The 26,730-nt window shown below is 53.5% G+C and overlaps 1 protein-coding gene across 1 annotated transcript in view; it reads right to left on the bottom strand.

Annotated features, from left to right (window-relative positions):
- XXYLT1 (xyloside xylosyltransferase 1) overlaps window positions 1–26,730 on the bottom strand; it is a 72,056-nt gene that overhangs the window by 3,413 nt on the left and 41,913 nt on the right. The window lies entirely within an intron of this gene.

Here is a 26,730-nt window from a genome sequence, read left to right as displayed (position 1 = left end):
GGATTTGGTTAAACAAAGAGTCTGCTAAAGATAAACACTCAGCGAGCTCCAGTCGGAGAGGCGGGGGACGGCCAGCTCCAGCTCAGCCGCAGCGTGCACCAGGACACCACCCTGCATGCCTGCACGGCCGGTCCCCTCCTCCCCGTGTGCACCGCGCAGATAACGGGTGAGGGAGCCATCCTGGAGGCTTCAGGGACTGCGCTCCTGCTCCTAGGACATCACAGCCAGCAGGTCCCCTCCTAGCTCTGCGTGACCGCAGGACGCGGGGACGCAGCCCAGCCTTTTCGCTTGACTCAGGTTGGGACACCACAACTCTGGGGTTGCTTTTTGGGAGCCTTGGGTTAGCCTGCTCTGCCACTCTAAATTTTTATAAACATTCTGTAGCAGCTATATGGCAGGGCAACCAGGAAAACAGTTTGGAAAATATCTTGCAGTAAATGGCATCTCGGCAGCAGAGTGCACAGCGTCATTATTACTATTTGATCACAGGGAACCTCCAGCTCAAAGATGGGCCCCACTTCAAGGCTATGCAAAAATAAGCCTTGAAATAAATCCCTCAGATCAGCAGAAATATTTCTGAAAAATAATTAAAAAAAGAAAACCAATGGCAACATTTCATTACCTAAATAAGCTCTGCCTTCAGCATTTGCAGCCCTAGGAAGGCTCCGACGTAGCAGCTCTGGCAGATGTGACCCTGACTAGCTAATTTCCAGCTGCCAAGGAGAACAAAGTGGTGCAAGCCTTGAAATACACAAAAACACAAGAAGGTGATTCAAATGGGAAAAATTCAGACTACCTAAGTAAGCAGCACAAAAATGTCTTTGGCTCCTTACTTCGCCCCGGGGCAGCGAGCACACCCCACCAAACACACACGAGCTGTTCCCACTTGCACAGACTGAATTCACCCCATGCTCTTATCCGGGAGCTTCGGCTGGCGTTGAATCCACCCCCACAAATCACTTCCATGCAGACTGAAAGTCTTCTGCCCCCAAGCAGCGTCCTCTGCTAACAGCCAGGCAGTTCAGGGCACGCGGAGCTCGCAACGCGGACGCCAGGCCAGAGGGGACCTGGGGACCGGCCACCCTGACCTTCGAGACAGCACAGGGCTGCCAGTACCGCTCTCTCATCCCAAGGCCAAACAGTTAAGGCAAAGCTATGCCATTCCTTTGGGCCTTGCTGTGAAGATGTCAGGGAGAGACAACGCTTTGGTTAAAAAGACTAAACCAAGCCTGTCTCTGGTTCTTGTATGAATTTATCAGACACTGATCAAAACCTCTATGTACCCACACAGGAAACAGATTTGTTGGAGGATGACGTGGATTTAACATATAAGGTTTTAATGCGGTCCCATGTTTGGATGGTGAAGCTGGCCTAATTCAGACATAAGAAGATGCAAGGAAATTAGCCCCTGGAACAACTTAGAGTCATGGTGGATGCTCGCCCGCTGGAAACATTTAAATCAAAATTTTTCTTCTAAAAAGCTGCGTTCAGTTCTAACAGACATTAGTTCAGGAACCCCTATGGCTTGTGCAGACATCAGACAATAAAATCCAACTTGCTGGTCTTTTCTCTGAATCCCCTGGGTCTTGAGAGGAGCCCCGCACGGGCGAGTCACAGGAGGGCTGCGTGACTGGCCAAGATGAGAGCCAGGATTCAGCCATCACCAGGAGAATCACCTCAGCAGAAAATGTGGATCTGTTAACAACGTCAGTTGTGAGTACACTTTTTATTTCCTAATTTTCCATTTGGATGCTTCAGATTCAAAACTCTGAAATTTCTCATTTCATTTAAGGGCTTTTACACTCTTCTCTTTTGTCTCATTCAGGATGGAAAGGGATTTTGAAAGTGCCAATTTCCCTTGGAAGAAAGACTCAGTTTTGAACAGCTGTCTCCACGCCTCCCGGAGAAGGAAGGCCGGAGGACTTGCCACGGGCTCCCCACCTCCTCGAGCCTGCAGGCAGCAATGGTCGTTTGATCTAAAGGGTAGGGAAGAGATAAAAGGGCTCTGCCAGCGTAAAGAGCAGTTGTGTCTTCGGGCAGACACGAGGCTAGCGCAAAGAAGTCTTGTGGAAGCCCACGGGAAACGGGAAACAAAGCACTCCTGACGTGGCGCTAGACTGAAGTCCAACGCGCCAAGCCTGCGTCCAGCCTCGCTCTCGTCAGCCTCAGGAGCTGGTCCAGACACAGGGCTGAGCGCAACTGAGCGGCTCCAGGGGCTCAGCGGAGACTGGCTCAAGCCCATCGCTACATTTTCTGCTCTCTCTATGCATTTCTAGCAATGCTGAAAAGCAATCCTCATACCCCCAAAATGATGAAAAAATCTAGCAGAAGGGAGACGGGGAGAGCAGAGGGAGGTGCCGTTCAAACGCCAGAGCAGTGGAACTGATTATTTGCTTCACATTCCTATTTCCAAAAACAGATGCTGTCCAAGCTGCTGCCAGGTTGCCTGGTAAAGCAACTAAATTACAACCCCTGCAAGTAGCTTGCTATAATAGGAAAAATGACACAGCCTCAGCCCTCGGCACCACCCAGCTGCTGGCCGTGTCTCCCGCCGCCAGCTGCAGGTCCCGGCCAGGCCTCCGGGAGGGGGAAAGCAGATCTGTATCAAATGACTCAATCAAGTTTTGAGCAGTGTCATTTCCCAGCGGATTTTTCCGTGATGGCAAATCCAGGTAAATGCAGGAGCACCGACGAGGAGGGAACAATGCGCTGTATTTTGCAGGGAGAGGAGACAGACAAACAAGCAGCAATTGTTTCGCAGCTTCCTCCCTGCCCAGGCCAGAGCGGACACGACAAAGCCGTTCCCCGCCTGCAGCGCGTGCAGGCAGCGCAGCTGAGCGGGGCAGAGGGGGAGGATGCGCAGCCCCCGGGGAGCCGGGCCGGGGGCAAACCTTCAGCGAGCCCGGACGCGATGAGCTCAGAGAGCCGCCGGTGGCTCCACGGTGCCGACAGCTCGGGCGCCTGCTCGCTGCGTGCCGCTGCAACCTTCGCAGCGCTGGGCCAAAGCCAACCGAGGCAAAGGTACTTTGGCAGGGCTGCTACCAGCGTTTGTGTAGCCTGGACTTCACTCCGCTTTTGTCTGTCCGATGGGGGCTTCTGGTTCTCTCCTTCTCCAGGAACCAGGGTAGAGCAGAGCTGGCCAAAAGGTACCCATCCGGGAAAGGCGAGTGGAAGGAGCAAGTGGTGCCAGGGAGCTATTTTCTTCAGAGGAGACAAGGCCAGGGAAAACACACCAACCAGCAAAACAGTTATCCCAGCCTGCACCTCCCCTCTGCTCGGTCCTGTCTGAAATCTCCCCTTTGCCTCTGGCTCAAATTTTGACAGAAGCGGGGAAGAAAATCCCAGGGGTTTGTTAAAGCTCTGCACAAGCTGCCCGGATCCAGGGAGCGGGCTGCCGGGAGCTGTCGGGGAACACAGCCCGCAGGAGGCAACGGCTTTCCAGGAACGAGATGAACCCCTGATTTGACTCAATGGAAACGTCTCCCGGTCCCAAACTCCTGCAGGCCCCTAGGCACAGCAAGGAGACCTGAGAGAGGCTCTTGAGCAGCCTGGTCCTCAGGTCAAGGCAGTACCTTAAGGGAGATGGTCAAGGTAGCGTCTGTGCTGCTAGCACGGAGGGGCGAAGACCTCTGGATGGCAAAGGGGGTTACCTTCTGCTGTCCCCCGTGGGTGTCACTGACAGTTATAACCAACCTACCAACTGCTTCAGGGACAATCTGCTATTTTCCTTCTGTAACTGAACTGCCAAGTGCACAGTTTTAGACTGTGCTCTGCGGGAAATGAAGCTGCAGGTGCTTTTCAATGGGGAAAGCACACAGGGAAACATCTTGCGGTTCTGGAAAAATCACCATTAGCAGGTGCTCCACAACAATGGGACAAGCTGTGCAAAACGCACAGTTCCCCCCAACCACAGGAAAAGCAGAAATTGGTGAATCACAAGTCCACACGGTAGGACAATTCCTCCAAAGGCCAGAGCTGGGCACCGCCTGAGAAAGAAGGATGATGCAGGAGGGAACGGACCTCCGAACCCACTGCACTTTGGCTCTCTGGGCTACACCCAGGGATGGAGGCTTGAGCATCTCAAGGTCTGTGGGCGCTATGCAGGCTGTCCCTCCGCACCGTGCTCTCTCTGGCTGCCACAGGGAGCTTCTGCCCAGAGCAGACAGTCCAGGAGGGATGGGAGATGGTGCCTTGAGACACCAGGCTGAGCTTCCGCCCCCCAGCACTCCAAAACAAACCTGTTTCCCAGCAGGACTCAGCAGAGCACGCAGCGCCCCGGCCTGAACATGAGAACAAGCAGCAGGCACTACCCACGCTCCCGGGCTGCTGGCGCCAACGTCCTGCGAAGAGCCTCCTCCCATCGCCAGCTCGCGGCGCGGCGCAGGTTTGCCAGCTCAGCACCAAACTCGCCACAGATGCTTTCGAGGCAGCGCTGCCTGCAGAGAGCCTGGCTGAGAACTGAATGCAGACCGGACTCACACCACCAATAAGCTACGCCGCACAAGAAGGCTCAAGGGTAAGCTCCTTTTGAGCATCCCGTTCCCATGGAGGTGAGGCTTGTCCATGCAGGTCAGCATGTTCACGCAGGCCTCCGAGCGCCTGGGAAGCGTGGGGCGCCCCGGCTCTCCACTGCACCCAGGGCTGCTCTTAAAGCCCACCGGCTGGCGCAAAGCTGCGAGCGGGGCCGCAGCGACACCGGCGGAGGCTCCGGGGGGTCCTTTCTGCCAGCCCTCGCTGGAGAGAGAAGGCCAGGAAGAGCCCGCTCCCGCTCGCCCGGCAATGAAAGGCCTCCAGCAAAGGCAGGAAGGCAGCCCGGAGATCCCTGCTATCGCAAGGATGAAAAGCAGCAGGAAACTGCTGGCTGGGGGGGGGGGGGGGGAGAGAAAGGAAGAGAAGGCATTTCGCTAACTAGCAGGCTGGCCGTGGCCCCCCTCTTTAAGGGAGGGGAAAAAACGTTCCCAAACGTGACCCGGGGCCCCTGACACCGTAACAAAACGCCGGGGAGTTTTGCAGGGCGGTTGGTACGAGCGCCTGCCGGCAGCCCCGACGCCCCGCGGCAGAGGGCTACCCTGTGCCGAGGGCCTTTGCTTTGAGGAGCTGTTTATAAACAGAGCGTGCATGCGCTAGGAAACATCTGGAGAGCAGCATTTCCAAGCATTCAAACACAGGGTCCAGGCAGCCCAGATTTAAAAAAAAAAAAAAAAAAAAAATCCCGCAAGGATTTCCCCTGCCGGCCGAGCGCGCAGCCCTGCGGCCCGGCTTCCTCCCGCGCAGCCCGCGCCTGCCAAGCCATCGGCCCGCGCGGCCGCCCCCAAAACAAACAGCCCGTTGCTGCCTCGCACGCCGGCAATCGCGCGGCCTGATTACACAGCGTTCAAAGCCAGGCTTCGAGGCCGAGCTGCGACACCGTGCTTCAAAATACCTTCTCGCTACGTCGCTGAGAAGAGCTTCCGCGGGGAGAAGACACCGTTCCCTGCATCATCGGCTGCGCTTGGCAGGTCTCTCTCCCTTCCACACGCAGCGAGGTGCAAGTGCGTCCCGAGCTGGCGAGGCTCCCAGGGAGCGCGGTGGGGCTGCCCCAAGCACCGCGCACACCCATGGGATTAACTGCAACGCTGGGCACCTTCTGCCCTCAAGCCAGCAGGAGGTTTGTTATTAGCTACAAAAGGAGAAGCACCTGCCTTGAAGAGAAACCTGGTGGTAAAAAGACCAGCAATCAGGCTTCCTGGGCTCTGTTCGGGTTGGGGGCACAGTCTCACTGGGAGATTTCAGCAAGCCCTTAAACATGCTGGGCTTCAATCCCAGCAGAAACGTTAGCGTGGAGGTGTTTGTTAGTGACCACGAGGGCCACTTACATGGGAACACCAGCTGCTGCAGGATCCCAACAGCAAGCCCGCGGCACTGTCCCCACCCTGTCTGTGGCCTGGGCTTGCATGTTTGTACCCATCAGAGATGTTCAAGAGGCTGAAACTCTGCCGCACTGGCAGTACAGCCACTGCCAGCCTCGCTGACGAGCGTGCGGACCCTCCCTGTGCAGTGGCATCTCCAGAAGAAGTGACAACATGGTGGTTCTCCTTCAGGCCCTGCGGCCATGGAAATGCAGAGCCCGGTCAGAAAAGTGAATCCAGACAGCAGCTGTAACAAATGCTGGACCAGCCCCATGGAAGCTGCGGTCAGAGGATGCTCCGAGAAAGCCTGCCGTATCTTCACTTGAGCAGAGCTAATGCAATCACGCACCACGCACGTACACCGCACATGCCTGACCAGTGCACACATCTGATGCAGTCCCTTTCCCCTCCAAAAGGAAGGAAGTGAAGGCCAGTAGCCATAGCATAAAATAACTAAGGGACCTGCTAAATTCTGGGCACAAGAAACATTCATGGGCTCCTGAACTTCTTGTTGAGGTTCACCGGTTTGGCCCGAGCTCTTGCCAGCCCTGGCAGAGTTTGGGCCATCTGCCGACTGCCTGGCAGGGCAGGACACGCAGCAGCCACAGCCCAGCGCCTCGAGGACGCGCTTTGTCACCGGAGCCTCTCCGTCGAGACCAGCAACCGCAGGCCATGGGCTGAGTGGGGTCCAGGGAGACCAAGCCCTGGCACGAGCCAGCCAAGCACGCTGTTCCTCTCACACTCCGGAAACACGGGCTGTCTTCGCTTTCTGTGCCCAGGTCAACAGCAGCCCTGCCAGCCCAAACACAAACTAAAATAACAACTGCACGCTCTTGCTACTTTGCAATACGTTTTTAAATTACTGAGCCAGAAAATAAATAGATGGAGGCATCATCCTGAGCTGTAGCTGCTGGCAAGCATAGTCGTTCCCATACAATGAGCAACGAAATACAAGCACACCGCACTCCTCTGCTCTGTGCCGCTGCCAAGCGCCTCTGGAGCTGGTAAGAGGCTTCCCTGCAGGGCTGCGCTCACTCCACACCTTGAACTTTTCCCAAACAAGGTGCGAACAGCTCAGCTGGCTCCTTGCTCCAGCCCTTCAGCCCCTCACACCTGACTGCAGAGAGCAGTGTCCTCAGGGTGGCCAGTCTGTTCAGGGCCCTGGAAAGCTGGCTGAGATGCCACCAGGAGCCCTTAGCCCTAAGCTGACTCTGGGAACCACTCTCCTCTTTTCCCTTCCTCTGTCGCCCATCAGGTGCAGCTCCCCCAAGTACGTTACAGCACAGAGAGGCTCGATGCCAGGCAACGAGTCAGACATAGCAGTGCACGTGTCCTCACCCTAACAGGGGAACCACGGCCCATACTGATGCAGCAGTGGGAGAAGGCATTTTGGTTTCACCCACAAAGAGGTCAAAACAGAGAAAATTAAAGCATAAATGCTTCTGAGTTTAAATGCTTAGTGGGGGCCTGTAAGCCAACTTGGGAGGATTAAGTGGTTGGGGGGCAGCTGCAGCCAGTCTGCACCACTTTTCTGCTGATACTGGAGAGCTTTCAGGGGAAGAGTAGAAAAACATTCTTCTCCTCCCCCTTGTTAATACAGGGTTGAAATTAGGGAGGGTGCATCCAGAAGGCTGTTCACACCAGCGCAGGCAGGCTCGCGTGGCTCTGGGGAGCTCCTCTCATGAAGCAGGGAGGAGACAAGGACCCAGCTGCCATGTGCACCACAGCCTGCAGAGCTCTCTCCTCTCCCCACCTGGGAAAGCAGGACAATATAATCTTTGGAGAGTTTTACTCCTGCCAGGGTGGCCGGTGATGTCCTGGTAAGCCACGCGCATGCCTCACACTGCTTTGATTCCTGACTCCGGGCCCCGACGGCATCTAGTGGCAGCAAGATCTGCAGCGTGGCACACTAGGCAGCATGACACAATTCTTCTTCTTCTTTCCTCTTTGAACATGCTGCCTTTGCATTTACTGGTCTGTGTTAGTGGGAGACATTACCACCGCCTTAAGTGCAGGTGTAATGAGGTACAGTACTGCTAACGGCATGGCTGTTTACCCTGCTCCTTCCTGGCTCATACCAGCATGCTCCAGGGACCAGAGAGAACTGACGCGCCCCAGAGGTCCTCTACGGTGAGGGCAGCAGTCTGCCTGCTGACACACTCGTTAATTCAGCAGAACAGCTGCATGGTTCAAGTCATTTCTGTCACCAGGCATCATGCTGCAAACACCTGTGTGTCCATTAGCTTCAGCTCTCCTTCCCCGGTCTCATCTCATGAATCAGAATGCCATTAATGTGAATGGAGCCCTCACACTGTGGGTCACTGTACAGGCCGCGATGGCTTTCATTTGAATGAGAATCTTAATCTGAAGTGGGTGCTGCCCTTGTGTGGACAGGAGAAATGTATTTTAAATGGGGAGGGAGACACATAGATGCTCATCCGTATATTAGAAAGAGAGTCCAGAGGTGCACAGCAAGGCTGGTGTGCTCAGCTGCTTGTTCTCATTTGCAAGACACTGGTTTTGCAGCGAGCACTAACAGTGTGTGTCCTTGTCAAGTAAGTACTCATTCTCTTCCACGGGGAGCAGCCCACACGTCCAAGAACACGAAACTTGTTCAGATGAACAGTCTGGAGAGGCAGAAGTCCCTGACGGGAATCAAACGTGAAGTGCCTCAAAGCAATTTAGCTACAGATATTGAACATCAAACTTTTAAAATGGAGTCCAATATAGGAGTATTTTTGCCATTTCACCTGCAAATTGGGCAATGTCATGTGCAAACGTTCAAGCCTGGCCAGCCCTTTAAGCCTGTTTGCGAGCAGAAAATATACATTTAACTCATCACCACTTTCTGTAAAAAAATAAGTTCTCCCTTTTGGCTGGATAGACATATAGGAGCTGTGACCATTCCTCGTTGCCAATCTGAGGGCGGCCTTCCCACCTTATCCTCAGTGAGAAGTAAGAGTGCGGCCAAGGAAACTTCCCGGGGGCCTTCTCCTCCTTTGCTAAATGCGGCCTGCAGCTGGCAGCTCCTCTCCCCTTACCAGCACTTAGTTTCACTGACGTTATCTCCTGGAATTTCCCCTTCCTCCACCTCCCTACCTCTGAAAAGCAAATGCTGCAGCCAAAATAGGCTCTTCAAAGTTTCTATTGCAGAAGCACGGCACAGCTGGCCTTCTCCAGCACAGAGCACGGCCTCCCAGCCAGCACAGGGGCGGCAGAGCTCTCAAACGGGGCACAGACAGCACTCCAGGTGCTGCCTCCAGGTGCAGAGACCTCGCTTGGGTAACGAAAGCAAAACTTAGCCATGGGGAAAGGCCTGGGACGTTTGTCCATGTGGGGTAAGGAATGGGTCAAACGCAACTTTAAACATACGCCAGTTAAGCGTGGCACGAGCTCCTGGCGCAACAGAGACTTGGCCTCCTGCAGGTCTGCTCCAAAGTCCCTTCTGAATCACTGATCATGCCAACCTCGCCTGCCAGGGCCTCCCCCAGCCTAGTCCTGACTGCAGGAAGGGCTGACAACAGGCAGGTATTTGAATTACAAGTAGGGGCCCTCAGGGGCTGGGCACAGTACAGTTGCCTTAGCCATTACTGCCATCAGATGTACATTTCCCCATCCCTCCAGGGCACCTGCCAGAACTTGGCCAGGCAAGAACAGTCCTCCTGGAGAAGGAGCCTTTCTAACAAAGTGGCCCTTGTTGCTAACTGCTTATTTCCCATGTGCACGTGTTAAACCCTTTAAGGAGCTGAGGAGGTAGGTTCAGTACCAGCCTGGTCCAGAGCGTCTTAGCCAAAGCTGAGCAGCTTGTGTAACCCAGGAAATCCCGGCTTCTCTTTTCCAGGGAACACGATTCACCCAGGGATGTGCAATGCCTCATCAACATAGTAGCACCTAGCCTCCCCTCTCCAGAAAGAAAAATGTCACCAAGAGGCAAAGCAACCCCCGTTCCCAGGTACCAGCAAGGGACAAAAGGAAAGAAGTGTTAGTGTGCACACTGTGATTGCCTTAATGTCTCTGATACGTCTCGTCTCCTCACAGAGGACAGGGTTCAGGATCAGGCACCAACCCAGGCAGGAAATGTGCTAGCCACCTACACCTCGCTCTTAACTGGGGACAGCTAAGAAAGGGGTCTGCTGGGGCTAGAGACAACACAGATCCCTGCTTGGGGATACCGACTTCTTTTGTCTCACTCGAGGGAGGGACAAAAGTGGGGGGATGTCGGAAAAGGCAGACAGGTCAAGACTGTGGATTTGAAAGGATGTCTGGGGCACGCTCCCCACTGCCCCGAGACTGAACCGAACATGTTGCTCACTGAGCCTTGTGTGCCACAGCCTCAGAACTAGTATGTATAGCTGCAGTCTCCAAATGACCCCCACCAGCTGCACAGGAAAGCCTTTGCCTGGGGCCACTGAAGGTGCTTCAGGAGGCCATGCCGAGTGGTCAGGCTGCGGTGACACCCCAGGCTGCAAGTCCAAAGGATACCCAGGCTGCTGCTGCTCACGGCAAGGCCAGTGACCAGTGGAGGGGGTGGCTCAGAGAGGTTTGGGATGCAGCCAAACCGGAGGCAGCAGGTGTGCTGGGACGCACAGCTCCACCAACACACCACGTGCACACAGCGTGAGAGACTTGCTGGCACAGCCTGCCCCATGGAGAGAAACACCCCAGCTCCTCACATCTCCCTAAGCCTCCGCACTGCTGTTGGTGGAGCCCAGAGGTCAGTAACCAAAGGAGTTTGGGAGAAAGGGTGAATGACAGGAGCCTGTCCTCCGTGGCAGGAAGAGATGACAGCCGCACTCAAGCACCAAGGCAGCAGCAGCAACAAATGGCTCCTGGTTAGCAAAGGGGTGGCAGGATGTGTGTGTCCAGCGCTCGCAGGGCTCAGGCCAAGGCACGCGAGCCCTGCCACACCAGCAGACCACAGCTCTGCCCCAACGTGCTCAGCACAGTCCTGTCTTCAGTGGGGAGCACACGTGGGCATTTTGGGAAGCCAGGAGCAAAGGGCTCTCCAGTGCTGTGGCTGGGGTGAGGCATGAGAGGGGTGGCAAGGCCCAGGAGAGCTGCCCTCGGCTTGGCCTTCCAGCCACGTCCAGGAGCTTCCACTGCAGAGGAGTCCATGTGGCATGGATGCCACTAGCCCAGGGGGCTGCAAGGCGCATCCACGGCCCTGCTGATCCAAATGGCTTCTTCAAGGCTACACAAACTCTCCCACCTCCAATCCGCTCCTGTGGAAAACACTGAGGATTTGTCAATGAGACATGAATAACTCCTTGATAAATGTCTCATGCAATGCACAAATGATGTACAGCAATGGTCTCTACCACACACAGTCAACATGCCAAACTTCTAAAAGGCCTGTATTTGTGAGCGGGAAATTGGCTCTTGGTGATTACACTTCTGCATGGGCTTTGCAGTCCAAAAATGGACACACTTTAATGGCTAATTACTAACCACTTGTAAGTGCAGCTCATTATTCAGTGATTAATAAAACTGAGTGCAGTGTTCTCTTCTACCAAATACGCAAAGCACATGCTGTCCTGCTTGGGGCAGTGCTGCCTAGGAACGCGTTGTCCTCGCTCCTCTCCCCGACCGGGGAATAGCACACTCAGCCAGCTGTGCCAGAGGGTCTGCAGCCCCCGTGCAAGGCCTGCCAGCTCGTGCCTGCTACCTGCATGCTGCCGCACTGTCCCTGTGCCACTTCTGCTGTTTTCCTTGGCTCCTTCGCGCAGTGCTTATCCAGCATTGCTCCCTGCGGTCAGGAGCTCTGACAGAAGACATTTGCACAGCAGGATATCCGCCACAGAGGAGAGGTTTTACAGCCCTGCATTCTTCAGTAAAGCCTGCCTCCTTGCCGTCGGCACTGCCTAGGTGATGTGCAAGCAGAGCTGTGGTGTCTTCTGGAGAAGCTGGGATTGCTTCCACCAAAATAGTGTCCAGCACAGCTGTGCCGTTGCAAGGCGAGGGCTCAGCTCCGGCGCCTCCCGAGCTCTCAGTCTCACCTAGGAAAGTAAAACCTTTGACGTGGACAACAAGCTCTGCCAATGCATGCCGCCCCATGAGCACTGTTCCTGCAGCACCCAGCAGCAGCAAAGAGGATCTTCACGCTGAGTCTGGGAGCAGGCCAAGTCCCACGGCAGGGCAGAGGCCTGGAGGAAATCGCTGGCAGTCTCGGGCCTGCTCTTCTGGACAGCAGGGAGCGCCTCAACCCAGTGGCAGGATTCGCCAGAGCATTCCTGGAGCCTGAGCAGTCTCCAAATCCCAACCCGGCTGCCATACCCCAGAGGTGGTCAGTGCACATCTGCTCCGTGGACAGGCAGAGCCTGCAACCTTCACATGTGCAACTCCTCCAAAGCCACAGGATGCCAATGCAGAGGAGACCTATGCAAGAGACGTAGGAGCCATGCGATCTAAGGGAAGAATCCTTAACAGCCCTCTGGCAGCCTGTTGGGTAAAATCCACCAGCTGCATAGACCCAAATTCTCCTTTAAGACCGCACAAGCTGAGCCAGCAAAGCCTTTTCTGAATCAGCCAGCTCCCGCAGAAACCTGCTGCCTACAACGCTGGCCTGGCAGGACTGCCTCCGGGGGATGCACGCCAACCTTTGAGAAAGGGGTAAAGCATGTCCTGCCACGCAGCTGGCCCTCCCCAGGAAGGGGGTGATTCAGCAGCACAGAGCTGTCACATAGCAAGGGGCAAAGGAGGCCTTAGGGAAGTGGAAGCAGCAGCAACAACGATGCTGCCACAGCTTGGGGTGGTGGCTCACCTGTGCTCATGTTCAGCACCAGCAGCAACAGGCAGAGGCACCTGCCTGGCTGGGACCTACAGTCGCAGAGATGCAGGCGCTCACGGCAGGCCATCACAATCCCCTTCTCATCTTTTGTGCAATCATGCTACTGCTGAAACACAGGCTCTTCCCTGCAACCTTTTAGTGCTCAGTTAGAAATTAAAACCACTCACAAGGGGGAAACAATTCACCACCGGCTTTAACAGCTGCAGTGCATCAAAGTATGAAAACCTTTCCTTGGGACCCAACATGGATTTTCAAGGCCAGTGACCCTCATCATCTTCAACTTTTGCATCCCGCTCCAGTGCTAAAATCACCCTCCTAATAGGCCTGGGACCATAAATCACCCTGTCCGGGTTAAATTGGTTTCCTTCCCTTTTTAGATGACATGCCGCTGGAACAAACGGCAGCGCAGAGAGCTCAGCCGCCTGAGTCAGACCGTCCGCACATTTGGCACTGGAGAAGGATGGAGTGCAGCTCATTCACTGGGGCACTCTAAAATACTGCAGGCCTAATTATTTTCAAAATGACAGATTTCTGTAACAACGTGGAAAGGACACTGCTCAGGGAGTGCTCTCCTGCCTGCCTAATGACTTGGGAGCATTAGCAGCCTCTGTGTCAGGAGGGCTCTCCTGGGCTCACCCTCGCCTGCAAGCAGGATTCACAGGAGAAGGGGAGATATTCACACTTCAGAGATACTCAGTGGTTGCTGCAGGAATGTGAAAGTAAAGGCATCCATCCCTGCAGGAGGTCCTTACTCCGGACTCACACGGCAGGCCACGTCCTGAAGCCTGGCTGCTAAAACAGACTGCAGAACCTAGTCCCATAGCTCGCTTGCAGCCTCAGCCCAGCAAGGTTGTGCTATAAACCTTGTGTACTGCCTCTCAGCCTCCGTCTTGCTCAGGCAGCAAGGGCCCCGGCCACACTCCCGCGCCAGGAAGGGGCCCTGCCGTATAGCTCAGGATAGCCTACTGCAAAAAGGGGGAGCGAGTGTCCGTGGATGGAGCTGGGGCAAGCAGGACAGGCTGCTTCTCTTGCTTTTATTTTAGGGCACTGTGCGTAAATGCATTTCACATGTCACTGTGAGGCCACCTGTGGCAGAGACAGCAAATGCTCCTGTCTGTGGTGAGCAATGCCAAATTCCAACCTGTGATGCCCATCTCCCTGCGACTGCGCAGGCGCATAGGGCAGGCAGGCCCCAGCGCTGCGGGTGAGCATCTTTCAGAGACACCATCACGGGCTCGCACTGAACTGTCTTCTGGAGGCGGCCTAGGGAGGATAAACACGAGATGTGTCCCAATCAGCCCGCGAGGCACTGTGAAGACATTTAAGAAGGTGCCTGTTTTCAGCCTCTGCCAGCCCAGGTTGGATCCAGACATGTCCCCAAAGGTCACTGAACCCCCGGCGAAGCACCAGTCTCATGAGCTGGCCAGCACTTGCATTTTCCTTGTATTTTATGACATACCCCACCTTCTGCTTAGGCTCCAACAGACACCTCTAAGGAGAACGTGCCTGACAGCAACTTCAGCCTCAGGGCGCAGCAGGTGAGCGCAGGGAGATGGGGCGCGAGGCCTCCTATGGCCTGCTGAGCCATGCAGAGCAGGGACATATCATGCCAACAGCAGCCTGGAGAGCAACTGCGGCAGGTTTCAGCCACACTGTCCAGCTCCCACAGGAGAGCTGCTGTGTGCGTCCCACTTGCCCAGCTCTCTCTGCGCCCAGCGGAGGGGTGAAGAGTCCCAACAGCCGGCTCTGCCTGGGGACAGGATACAGGACAGGAGGTCGGGAGCTGCCGTGGTGGAGCCTCGCCAACCAGAAGAGCAACCACTGAGCTTCAGAGAGCAGATGCATGTTCAGGGAATCTCCAAAAATGGTGCTGCCACGGTAGGATCACCTGAAGCTTCCCCTTTAAGAGCTGACCATGTGCAGCCCCACCACTGCACGCTTCAGAAAACATCCCAACTATGCAGCAAAGCCTCTCTATTTCCTGCTGTTTGTTTGTTTGTTCCTCCATCAAAGGGTTTCAGCTCTTGGACATTCCTTCTCCACCAACTGCTGGTGAGGAAGCCTTTGGTGTGAGCAGCAGTCAGCTGCCCTTTGGCACTGGGTCCTGGCAGCCAGAGCATCTCCATCTGCTCCATGAGGCTGGGCTGCTCTTGTGTCATCTCTGGATGCTGATCCCTGGCAGCCACTTTCCAAAGCAGATTCAGAAGCCAGCCTGAATTCTGAGATTTCTGTCAGCATTTGTAGTCCAGACCCTGCTCCCTGTAACACTGCAAATCCTTCCCTGGGGTGCAAGGAGTCACAAACACCCACACCGCGCAAGCCTGCTCTGCTACTTGTGCTCCTTCATCAGGTAAGGTAACGAGCGACCCTCCTGCTCCCAGAAAACATTCAAGAAGCTGCAATTATCCAAGCCACCTTGGAAGCACCAAACAACACCCTGCTCCTTGCAAGGTCCATAGCACAGGATTTAGCCAGTCTGAGCAAGCTGAGAGCCCAAGACTCAAACCTTGCCACAGCTCCTGAACAACTACTTTCTTAGCAGGCCCAATCTTGGCCTAGTAACTGTGTTTTGACTTCCCAGCAAGCACAACTGCCCGCGCACTCCCAAAACCAAAAAGCAACGACTGAAGCAGCACCACGCACTGCCAGAACCCAGGGCCAGCAGCAGCCAAGCAAATGTCCGGCTGGATCTAACTGCCCTTTAACAACAGGCTGAGCGTGCAGAAGCTGATGATCCAGCAATGCAGACAGAGATTCAAGAAACCTCACACAGTGCACAGCAGAAGCTGATGCAACACAGCACAGACAATCCCAGAGGGACAGGGACCCCACTGCTGAGGAGAAACAGCCTCCTCCGGGGTGGCTCTGCCTAGATTGCCTGCCAAGCCTCACCCTCCAGCAGGGTCACTAGTTTGTTAGTATTCAGCTGTTTCCTACAGCTAGGCAAAAAGAAGCCCCATCAAGCAGCACAGCGTGTCCCTGCTGGCTGGCTCTGCCACGGCCACACAGTCTTGCTCCGCCAGCTCAGGCTCTCTCTTTCTCCACAGTTACCTGCTGGATGACACATTTCTGCTGTCAAGAAGGCACAGTGCTCTGCAGTTTGCAGGGGCAGCACTAACAACAACTCGTATTCCAGAAGAGGCCAGGAGGGTACGGGGGAATGAATCAGCCATTGAAACAAGTAGCATATTTCCCAGAATTAGGAAGCAGCCCCAGAAACTCTGTTAGAAACAGTTCTGCTAAATGGACTTTGCACAACGTGGAGGAAGTGACCTGCCTGCAGGAGGAAGTGACCTGCACATCCAGAGGGCTCCCTGCCATCTCCCCACCAGGCAGAAGGCCACCTCCCTGCTCCAGCTGCCAGAGAGAACAGTTGGGACAGCCCGAACGGCTGAGTCACTGCAAAACCACAGGGTCCCCAAAAGGTCACCCGCATTGGTTTTGCCAAGAGCCAGCCTGAAGCGTCAGAGGGGGAAAGGCCACAGATGATATTACCGGGGGTTGAGAAACTCCTGCTGGCAGCGTGATGCCATGGGAAAAGCCAACATAAATCCACCAAGGCAAAATGGGATGCAGTTCTCCAAATGGACAAACAAGCAACGCTTTTCTGGCCTGCCCAGAAATATCAACTTCATGCAGAAAACCTGGATTTGCCCCTTCTCCAAGACAACGAATCTGACTTAAGGGCTTTGGGCTCAGGGGCAAAGGACATATGGCAGGTGCAGAGGTCTGAGAAGGAGCAGTGGGAGCTGCCAGCGGGGGAAAAAAACGGCAGCTGGGGAACATGTGTCTTTGCTGAACGATGACAGTGATGTCCCACAGGGAGCCTGGAAAGAGCCTGGAGCTGCAGGGAAGCTCCAGGGAAAACCTCACAGACCTATGGCAAGACAAGGGTTATAGGAGCTGCTCTCAGCAGTTGGTTGCCTGCTGCATCTAAGTTGCACCATGGCACAGCACAACACAACAGCTCTATGTTGCAAAGCTCCCTCCGAACACGGTCACCCTGTGAATTCATAGCGTGCAAACTGCACAGTAACCTCGTCACTAGAAAGAGCCTTTCTTGAAAGTCCTGTGGCAGGCAAAATAGCTCAGGAAGCTCCCAGATCTGGACGCTGTCACCAGCAAGCAAGAGCTGCTTCCACCCCGCTGAGATAAGGCACATGTAACTACTGCTCTCTCAGAGACCATAATCTGGGTGATGGCTGGCTTCCAGCCACATCTCTTCCGGCTGCCATCCACGCACGCCGCTCCTCTTACTGCTGCACAGTGCGGGGCTGGTTTGTGCTCAGGCAAGAGCGCTCCGGAGACAGGTGCTTTTGCAGAAAGGGGTGCTCTGCTCGCTCAGTGACACCGAGCTATTGCGCGGCTCCCTGGCGCGGCTGTCACCCCGGGGAGGAAGGATGGGGCATCGAGCTGCAGCACAGGGCATTTACACAGGTCTCAGACAGAGCTGGACGTGGGCATATCTGGGTGCAGATGCCAACTGTGTGACACCATCCTCTAGGCACTGGAATTGAGAAGTTCAGGAGTTCAGGACAAGCTGTGCAGGCAAAGTAACAGATGCACGCTCACCTGACACGCACTGGACTTGTGCGCTATGATCAACAACAAAAACCCATAGCAAAACCTTGCAGGACCTTGCAGAGGAGGACCACCACCCCATGAATGCTGTTTGCAGGACAGCATCTTAATCCTTAGGTTGAACTCCATCTTGGAAAATCCCAATTGCCTTACCTAAACACGCACAAGTACCTTGACTGTTGAAAAAATTATGTTTGTAATGCCCAAAATCTCAAAAGGGACAGTAATAGTATTAATATCACTAATAGTATTAACCTAATCAGTGCACATTTGTGGTTGCTAGATCGTGTCAAATTTATTCACTGTTTTTAAATGACATTCCAAGTTTGGTTGGTAATGGGAATGCAAGAACAATAGATCCTATATAAATGAAACACAATGAAACAGCTTTACCTTCCAGGATAACTTTTTGTCAGAAAGTAATGTTAACTTACTGAAATCGATTTTGCTGCCAATTCCTAAAGGTTCTGCTTGTTCCATAATTTTGGCTTTTTCGCAGTAGCAATTGCTAAAGATTTCTTAGAATCACCTTCCCCCTCACATCAAGCAGAGGCACTCACTGCAAATCAGTCCAAAGCCTCAAAATGGCTTATAACCTGGAGCGCAAAAGGGTTGTGCTCGGTTCCAGCTTGCCAGAAGGGTGTGCAGGCTGCTGGGAAACATCAGGGCTCGGGGCAGCAGCAGCATCCCCACGCCTGGCAGGACACAGCAAAGACCAATTCTCCTGCAGAGGGTCTTGAGAAAGGCAGAGCCTGTCACAGCAGGCAACCTCCTGCTCTTCCAGGACAAAAACACTTGGAAAAGATCAAAGCCGTCAGATCAGGACAACCTGTGTAGGGACTCCATAATAACAGAGGAGACACTGGGTAGGAGGACGGGTCCTCTGCGGATGGCTATCTCTACCTTCAGAGCTTGATCCCAGACAAACGGCGCACCTGCACTCTGCTAAAACTTCTTTGCTGCTTCTCTCTAGTTTTACTCAGTGACTGTCTTCATGCAACTGTTTAGCCCTAACTCTTGAAAACACCACCACTGTCTTAACTGAGACCCAAGGCATTCAACAGCTCCACCTTGCTGGCAGCTCTCTCTGATTTTTTTTTTTTTTTTTCATCTAGAGAGAAGGTACAGGATGTACTGTGTTGGCCCAGACATGCTAACAGCCCAGCTTGGCTGAGGATTCAGCAATAGTCTGCTCCGTGCCCAAACTTAATTTTTTTCCTCTTTTAAATGTCTGACAAACTGACTTAATACAGTTGCCACTGAGCTTCCAGTAAACGTTAAATGCTCAAAGTGATAGGCCTCAAGGTAAGAAGGTTGCACAAACTTGCTTCCATTCATTAATCGACTTCTGGGAAGTATTTTACCAGCTCTCATGGCTTTCGTCTGAGTCCTGGTAAGGTTTCTGGCTTACTGCAGGAGCCCTAAACCCAGCTCCTCCTCCTCAACAATGTGTCACAATGTCCAAGTTTCAGCAGGTCAACACAGACTTACTGGTCTCCAAACAAAAAGAGGAGACACCCACAAACTACTTTGCAGAGCAGGAGCGCTGGTAGCAGTGAGGAGGTGCTGTGCCTTGCTCCACAGGCAGCAGGGCGGCGGAGGAAGGGGGGCTGCAGCCCGACCCCCTGGTACAGGCAGGCACAGAGAGAAGAGCACAAACAAAACCCGTATCACTCGATACACAACACACCTACTGCATCTCCTAGGCAATCACCGCTTAAAACAAAACTTCTACTCCTTTCCCTTTCCATGAGAAAATGTCCTACAAAAGCTCTTCCTAGATTTCATTTTAGGCAAAAGAAAATGGCCTTGCAGCCATAAAAGGATCCAAGTGTCGGTGCTTTGTAGTCTCTAGCTGCCCCTTTGATGGAGTTATCCTTTCCTGCAAGACAAACTTTCATAATTTCCAGCACTGTGGATTTCCAAGATGCCTCAGGCTTTAATTAGTTTCTTCTCATGAGGTACAGCAGTAACAATCTCACCTGACAGCAGGAACGAAGACAGCAACCGCCTGCCCAGCCCCAGCTATGCCCTGGGACTGGAGGAGGACTGAGGCCGCTGGTGGCGTCCACCACCACAGGCAGCCAGCAGGTACCAGTCAGGCAGCTCTCCTGGGGCACCTGACCATGCTAGTGTGTGCAAGGGGGGGAAAGCACCTCTGCAAGGACCTGTGGGGTTACAGTGGGCAGAAGCAGGGATTTTCCCTGAGGTACCAGGAGTGCTTCCTTCGTAGGGCTAAGCCATGCCTGGCCCTCGGGCATCAGCGCAGGCTCAACCCCACTCCTGCGGGCCCCAGAGCTAAGCCCAAAGCAGACCTCCGATGCAGCCAAACCGGAGGGAGCTGAGCCCTATGTGCCTGCCATGATTCACCCGCAGTTCCCTCCTGAGCTCTGCCAGGGGCGGGAACCTGGGAGGACCTCAGTGTCTCCACTTGGCTGCTAAAGGCATTTGCAGCTCCACAGGCCCAGGCTCCCAAGGACCCAGCTGCAATCCTGAGTCGCTGCGCCACCCCAGTGCTTCTCTGCCCTTCCAACTTAGATGCAGAGAGGACATACCAGCTCCCCTTTGCCAGCAGGCCGCTCCTCTCTGATGAGACCACCAAAGTGAGAGATGTGTGGGGCAACGCTCATGGGCCCCAAGCGGTGCTGGCACAGGCTGCCAGGCTGCACAGCCTGGCCCAGGTACCTCTGGGCTGAACGGCCACCATCTCTTCCTAGCATCCTCCTGCCGCCTTCCCCTCCAGCCTCTCCAACAGGCTCTTTGCTGCAGCCTGGCCAGGCTGTGCAGGCAGCAGTAGCAGCTTCTCTCAGAAAGAGCCTCTGAGCAGGATCAGGCACTTCTGCAGAGGCTTCGGGAGGCTGCCTCTGCCAGCCCCCAGGAAGCCCTGCTGTCTGCATCAAGTGCGTGAATGATACAGGCTGTCATGGTCAGACTCACCAGTCCAGGCTAACACACCACACACTAGTGCCCAGAAGTGAGTTACTCTGGGACACATCCTGCCTCAGGCACAACACACTTGTAGCCAGATCTCAGAGCTTCCTTACACTGTCCTTTGCAAATCACCAACCAACCAGCAAACTTCATTCCTAGGCAAGGAGAGGGCTATAGGGCCAGCTTCCAGATCCCTCCCCTGCAATCCCCCCCCCTTGGTGCACTGTGCTCTATACAGCAGGGCAGCACCCCATCTAGCCTGGGATGTCCTCCCCAGCTGGAGAAGATGGCATGCTTCCCCCAGGGCTCCACTCAAGGATACCTCTGCTCTTCCCAGTGCCAGCAGCAGCACGGCAATGTCAGCAACAGCACAGAAATCAACATCTGCTGGATGAAGCAAAGAGGCTGGGATAGCCATCGGGATGGGAGGGGGGAGCGCAGTGCAGCATGCTAATCTGGTGTCAGTCTGCAGCTGCTATGTAATCAATACCACCATCCTGCCCAGCCTCACTCGTCATCAAATTGACCAGAGGGATCTTTTACCAGGAAAGTCGGTAAAAAACAGGTTTAAGCTCTGCCTTCTGTAATCAAAGTGTTTTCAGAGCATTTTTGGAAGTGATGCAATGTTTCCCCATTCCATTTATCTGTGGCTCTCAGCAATGGGGCTGCTTCGAAACTGGGAGGTTTCTCCCTTTGGCTCCTGCCAGTGCTCAGCTGTGGTGCCTGGGGACAAGTGCTCCCCAGGCGAGAGCTGGCAAGGATGCCCTCAGGGCAGGCCTAGGCAGCAGCAGGTTCCTCATAGAGGTGTCCTCTCCATGTCTTGATGGAGATCGGTGGTGTGCCTGTATTCATGTGAATCCTAGCCTCTGCTGCTCATATATGACCACGAGTGGGGGAGGATGATCCATGGTTTACTTTGGTATCATTCGATCCCACCCAGGCAGCACAGCAGCTTTGCTCTTGGCACTGGAGCTCAGAAGGGAGCGTGGTCCTTTTTGGCCCTCTGCACTGGCTGTGGTGGCCATCACTCCCCCGAGCAGTGAGTCCTGCTGCTCCTAGACCAAGCAGTACCAGGAATACCAGCTTTGTCCTGTCCAGTCAGTGCCGTGCAACACCTTAAGAGAGATGTCATTTCGGTTACCCCCCAGTATGTGCTCCCTCTTCCACAGAGCAGTCACAGTTACGCCATGCTGTCCATGGAGATGCTGGCACTGACAGACCGTCAAAGCTCCTTGGGGGTCTACTGTGCCCTGCTAAGCTGCTCCTCAGACTAAACCTACATCTGGTGCCCTCTCTGGAGACAGAGTTCACCTGGCCATCTGATAACCTGCTTTGAATCTGCACCTGCGACGTTTGCCTGCATGTTTCTTAGCTGGGTTGCTACACCAGAGCACAGGAGGATCAGGATTTCTGAATTTGTTCAGGATCTGGCACAGAAGCCCTGGTGCAACATAAATATTTCTAAAGAGCATCATCACCAGTCCTTTGTAGTCTGGTGAACAGGACACTGCCAGCGCTTTTGACTAGCTGAAATGCTATAGGAAAGTCAGTGAAGGGGACAAAAGGATTTTTAATTAAGATTATGACTTTGCAGAAGCACTTCTTTGCATGGAAAGCTTTTTGGATTCGACAAGCTTCAGACGTAGATTTTAATCTTTGCATCAGAATTGCTTCCATTGAAGCATGAGTACCTGGCCTTGGCCTTGATCCTGGGCAGGCAGACATATGAGCAGACATATGTCAGCGCTGTGAAGAGGCTCTGTCTGCAGGCCAGCATGCACACTTCATCCTGGCAAGAGGCACCCTGTGAGGTGCACACAAAGGTTTGCAGCACGAGGCAGCAGTGCTGCCACAGAAAGCCCACAAGCATGTAAGAGCCTAGGGCACAATCCCGGGTGTCCTCAACTCCCTCGGAAGTGGAGGGTAATGGAGGGTGCTCAGCCCCTTGCAGGATGAAGCTCTGCCTGTGGTTTGTTCCACAGAGATGCTGACAATCCTGCGTTGCCCATCTGATCCAAAAGCTGCAGGAAGGGTAACACGTTTGACCCATGGACCGAACACCAGTTTGTCTGCTGCAGCTGGAAGAAAAACAAACATGACACAAACAGCTTTGGATCTTAGTCTGATGTCCACGTGAGCTGTGGGTTCCCACCACCTCTCCCTCAGCATCAAGGACCACTGCCTCCTGGCCTCTGCCAGCCAGTCCACAGTCAAATACTGTCTGTGAGGGCAAGGCTGAAGGACGATCGACGTGCAGCTTCAGTACATCACCCGTCACGGGCTTTTAGCCCGATTGTGGGAGCTACCACTATACACAGGCCACCAAACTGTGCAACAATTAAACCTCAGCATTTGTGTTGCGAGAGGGTCAGGAGACCTTTTTAGTCACAGAAATACATTCGTCCAAGAAAAACAGCACCCGGGCATTGTTTCAGCGTGAGTCAATGAATGGAAACGCTCCAGTGCCATCCTGTTTTGCTGTCTGGAGGTTTCCCCCTACCTTCAGGATGTGCAAGCAGGCTCTGGGACATTTCCTATTTGCTGTTCTCCTACTATTCCATTTCCCGAAAGCATTTGTACCCAGTGCTGTTCAGGGCACCAGCACAGAAGCCGAGCATTACCCAGTCCCAGCCTATGCCTAAAAGTATAGCCTACAAAAAGACAGTAAATAGGCAGCTGGTGGGAACAGCACTGCATCCCAGAAAACGGTTTATCATTTACAAAATATGCCTGTGTGTACACATACACTTCCTCTGACAGGCCATGTAGGTAATGAGCATTAAGACTGAGCATCTAACACAGGGAACTGGGCTGATCTAGATCCATCATCCCCACCACTGTGGAGACAAGGGAAAACGGCACATAGACTTTTCATAGGTAGTGACCAGCCTGCCTTGCCCACTGAGGGTGCCCATTCCAGAGCTCGGTAAGCAAAAGGCCCCAGGAAAGCTCTGAGCTCCTTCCTGACTTGCTCCACGCTTTGCCTCACGTTGGCCAGCCTGCTTTTAAGGCCTCTGTGTTAAACATGCTCCAGCGCAGCCTTGGTTCACAGCTACAAGAGTGCTAGAAAGATTGCACCTCCCCTTCTGCAGAGTCAGAACATCAGGGCACAACCCTGGCCACAAGTTACTGCTTGGGAAACACCTCCCAGTTTGTTTTTGGGAGCAGATTCCAGGACACTGGCATCTTTTAAAACTGCAAATCTGACCACATCATACTGCTGGCCCTGCTGGAAACTTTTTCATCCCAGTGAAGGTGCAAACACTGGGATAAAATTCCCTTGGGCAGAGCTGGTATCAGAGAGAATTGTGCACAGCGAGAAGGAGAACACAAGTGGCAATCGAGAGACCCTACAAGCCAGCCCGCAGCCCACCAGTGGGCCACAAACCTGTAACACTCCTCCACCCCCACAATCACTTTTTCCAATTGATGCTTCAAACCTGTGTATGTGGTGAAACACGTGACTGGAGCTGGCACTTGTACTTCACACATAAAACACATTTGTATGTTGCTTAGGGTATAAAAATAGCAAAGATCTTTACAAAGACATTCACGCTTTGTCAGCTTGTGTTTTTGGCTTGAAACCCTTTTAAAAAAGAGGTGCAAATCTAACAACATGGAAGGTCCTGCAAGAGGGAGAGGCTGCGCTCTCACGAGGCTCCTTCCACACTGGGTGATTTGATGACAAGAAACACTAGGAATTTGTTTTTAAATAAAGATAAAAACAGCACAACAAGAAAACACAACACAGCCCAAACTGATCCGGAAAGTCAAAACTGCAACAAAAAAAAGTTCAACTAAGAAACGCAGCATGTAAGGACTGTTATTAGTAGGCTTGTTTGTACCCAGCACCTGCAGCAGGAGGTTGGGGAGGGTGGGTTCAGTTCAGGTCACAGATATTCACCGGACAACACTGGACAGCCCTGCGATCCCATGCCTTGTCCCTTTGCAGGCTGGCGATCTCTCTTCCTTTAACTGAACACCCCAAAGTTTAATCCAGTAACCTCCAGGCATGCCCTGTTCCACAAACCACATCTAGAGAGTTGGCCGCTATCTCCACTCTCCAGCTATACACAGAAGTAATGCAAAGCTGATCCGTTCAGAGACAGAAACATGGAGCCAGTCCACCCTGGCCTAATTCAGGCAACCAAACGTTTAATTTATCGCGCTCACTTAACTCTTGCAGGCTGCACTGCTACCAAAAGGGATCTGCCTCGTTGGGCAACTCTGCCTTAACCTCACAATCGGACCCAGCCATGACACTGTGCTTAGCAGTAGCCATTCCCTGCATTTTACTTTAAGCTCTAGCAATTGGATATGATTAAGTGGTGCTGGATTTACCATTCTGGGCACTGAAATCCTGCAAGGACACCCAAAGCGGATACAGCAGCACTTCATGATCTGAACGCAGTGTCACCCTACAGAGAAGAGAAGTCAGCATCTGTGATCCTTCAGTCCTAGCGCTCTCTGCCAAGACCACAAATCAGGAGAGGAGAATCTGAGACTTTTACCACAGAGATGTCTTTTTCCAGCCCTGGAACAGTGGTGATTTCTGCAGTGTGCACAACCAGAAATGCTCTCGTGAGCATGCTCGCATTTGGCTCAGGTTTCTAGGAAATAATCAGTGGTGACTAATGACAGCATGGGACACAGCAGCTGAGCTAGGCTCTCAGACTAGAGATGCTAGGATGAGACTCATGTTCTAGTAACAGTACTATATGGTTTGCTCTAAGCCCCAGCTCTAAAAGGAGAGAAGCCATGCAAACTTCAGCTCCATTTATAAATTACTTAAAAAACAAAGTCACGTTTGTGAGCAAACCTGTTATCACTGAAATATCATTGAAATCTTGATGCAGGGTGAAGAAAAAGACGCGATCGGGCAAGGTTTGTCTCCCTCCATTGACAATTTGTGTTTTTGTATGTGTAACTATAAAGAAAAGCGGAAATTCCAAAATCCTTTTCTCCGGGAAGTATGATTCATTATCCCTAGTCCTGCCTGGGATGTGACCCTGCTTGATGTCAGCTGCATGTCACTGCTGTGACTGGTAGGGCTAACTTCCTTCCTGGGACAGGAGAGTGCTGATTGCATAGGCAGGCCTGCTCCGTCCGGATTAAGGATCAGCTCTACCAGGGTATTCAGGGCACTGCCAGCCAGGGAAAGCAGAGCACAGCCTGGCCAAAAGAGAGAACAAAAATGGGCATGGGGATGAGGTGCTTCTGCACATCAAGATCAGCAGGGACCACGGACACCCTTGGGGCCTGGGGAGGACACAGGTGCTGTTGGAGCATTGACCATGCACCTTGGCTACCTCAATCTACACCGCAGACACCTCCGTGCTCTGCTCTGGTAACGGCTAACAGCCTTGCACGTGAAGGCTGGCTGCGCTGAACCAAGACCACTCAGGTTCTATTGTGGCATTCATGATTTCAAGGACACTACCAAAAGAGCAGCCCTGAAAATCAAGGGTGGTGAAGCCAGGGCACATTTACAAAGCAGTGAAAGCCTCATTCTGAAAGGGCAGCCTCCCTCTGGTCTGCCAATAAGCTGTGACAAACTTACCCACCCAAACTCTTCCAGCAGCTCTGGGTCCTACCCTACAAACAGACCTAAGGTAATCAAGCCTCCAGATGGGTACAAGGACCTGATTCTCTTCGGCTGCAACCAGAGCCAAAGTACAATCAGTACCATGATGACCCAGAGAGGATAAACAGAAAGATACATGCTTGCTCAAATTTCAAGAAAGAGATGTTGTCTACAATCTCGCAACTCATCTTGGCAGGCTAGACGGGTTATTTCTGGCCTGCACCTAGGCACCAGGAACAAACACCCAGAGGAGGCAGCTGGAGAACGGCTCACACAGGATGTGCCAAGTCTTCAGTGTGCCACCACCGCTCACCCACACTAGGAGGAAGGGGCACCTTGCTCATGTAGACGTGTCTGCAAGGAAGGCACTACTGACGCTTCCCCACACTTGCTCTCTTGGCTAAGTGAGGAGTTAGAATTAGCCACCATTGATTTCCCTGCTGTGTTAGTCGCCCCTGTACACCTCGATGACCTGGTCTCCCAGAGTTGCTGCCTTGTGTTGCAACTGTGTCCCTTGTGTGCCTGTTGCAGCCCTGTTCCCCAGGTGTGCAGGAGGCCTGCCCTTCCCCGTACGGACCTGTGCGAACAGCTGCACTGGGTCTTGGCCTCACTCCACTCTCCGCAGGTGAGACCGGAGCTGATCACCCTCCTTGCTCTCTGGCTCTTCATTCCTGGCCTCTAGTGAACTCTGCAGCTCACAGACAACCCTCTGGAGAGCTGCTTGTATGGCTGCTTTTCTATCAATGCTCTGCTGGAGAACTTCCCACGGGGTCCACCCTCACACCATTGGGGCACCCACAGCAGGAAGAGGCGTTCCATGTCTCTGCAGGCAGACTGCCTTACAGCAGGCCTGCGCTACACTGTGTTCTGCTAAATCACATTTGCTCCAAGCTCAGCCTTTGCCCAAGAGTACTGCCGGACTGGGGCTCCACCATGCGACAACCTGTGACACCAGTCAG

Source organism: Struthio camelus, chromosome 9, assembly GCF_040807025.1.
Source record: "Struthio camelus isolate bStrCam1 chromosome 9, bStrCam1.hap1, whole genome shotgun sequence".
Classification (NCBI taxonomy): Eukaryota; Metazoa; Chordata; class Aves; order Struthioniformes; family Struthionidae; genus Struthio; species Struthio camelus.
Note: the sequence above shows the minus strand (reverse complement) of the source record. Positions and strands in the feature narration are given on the sequence as shown.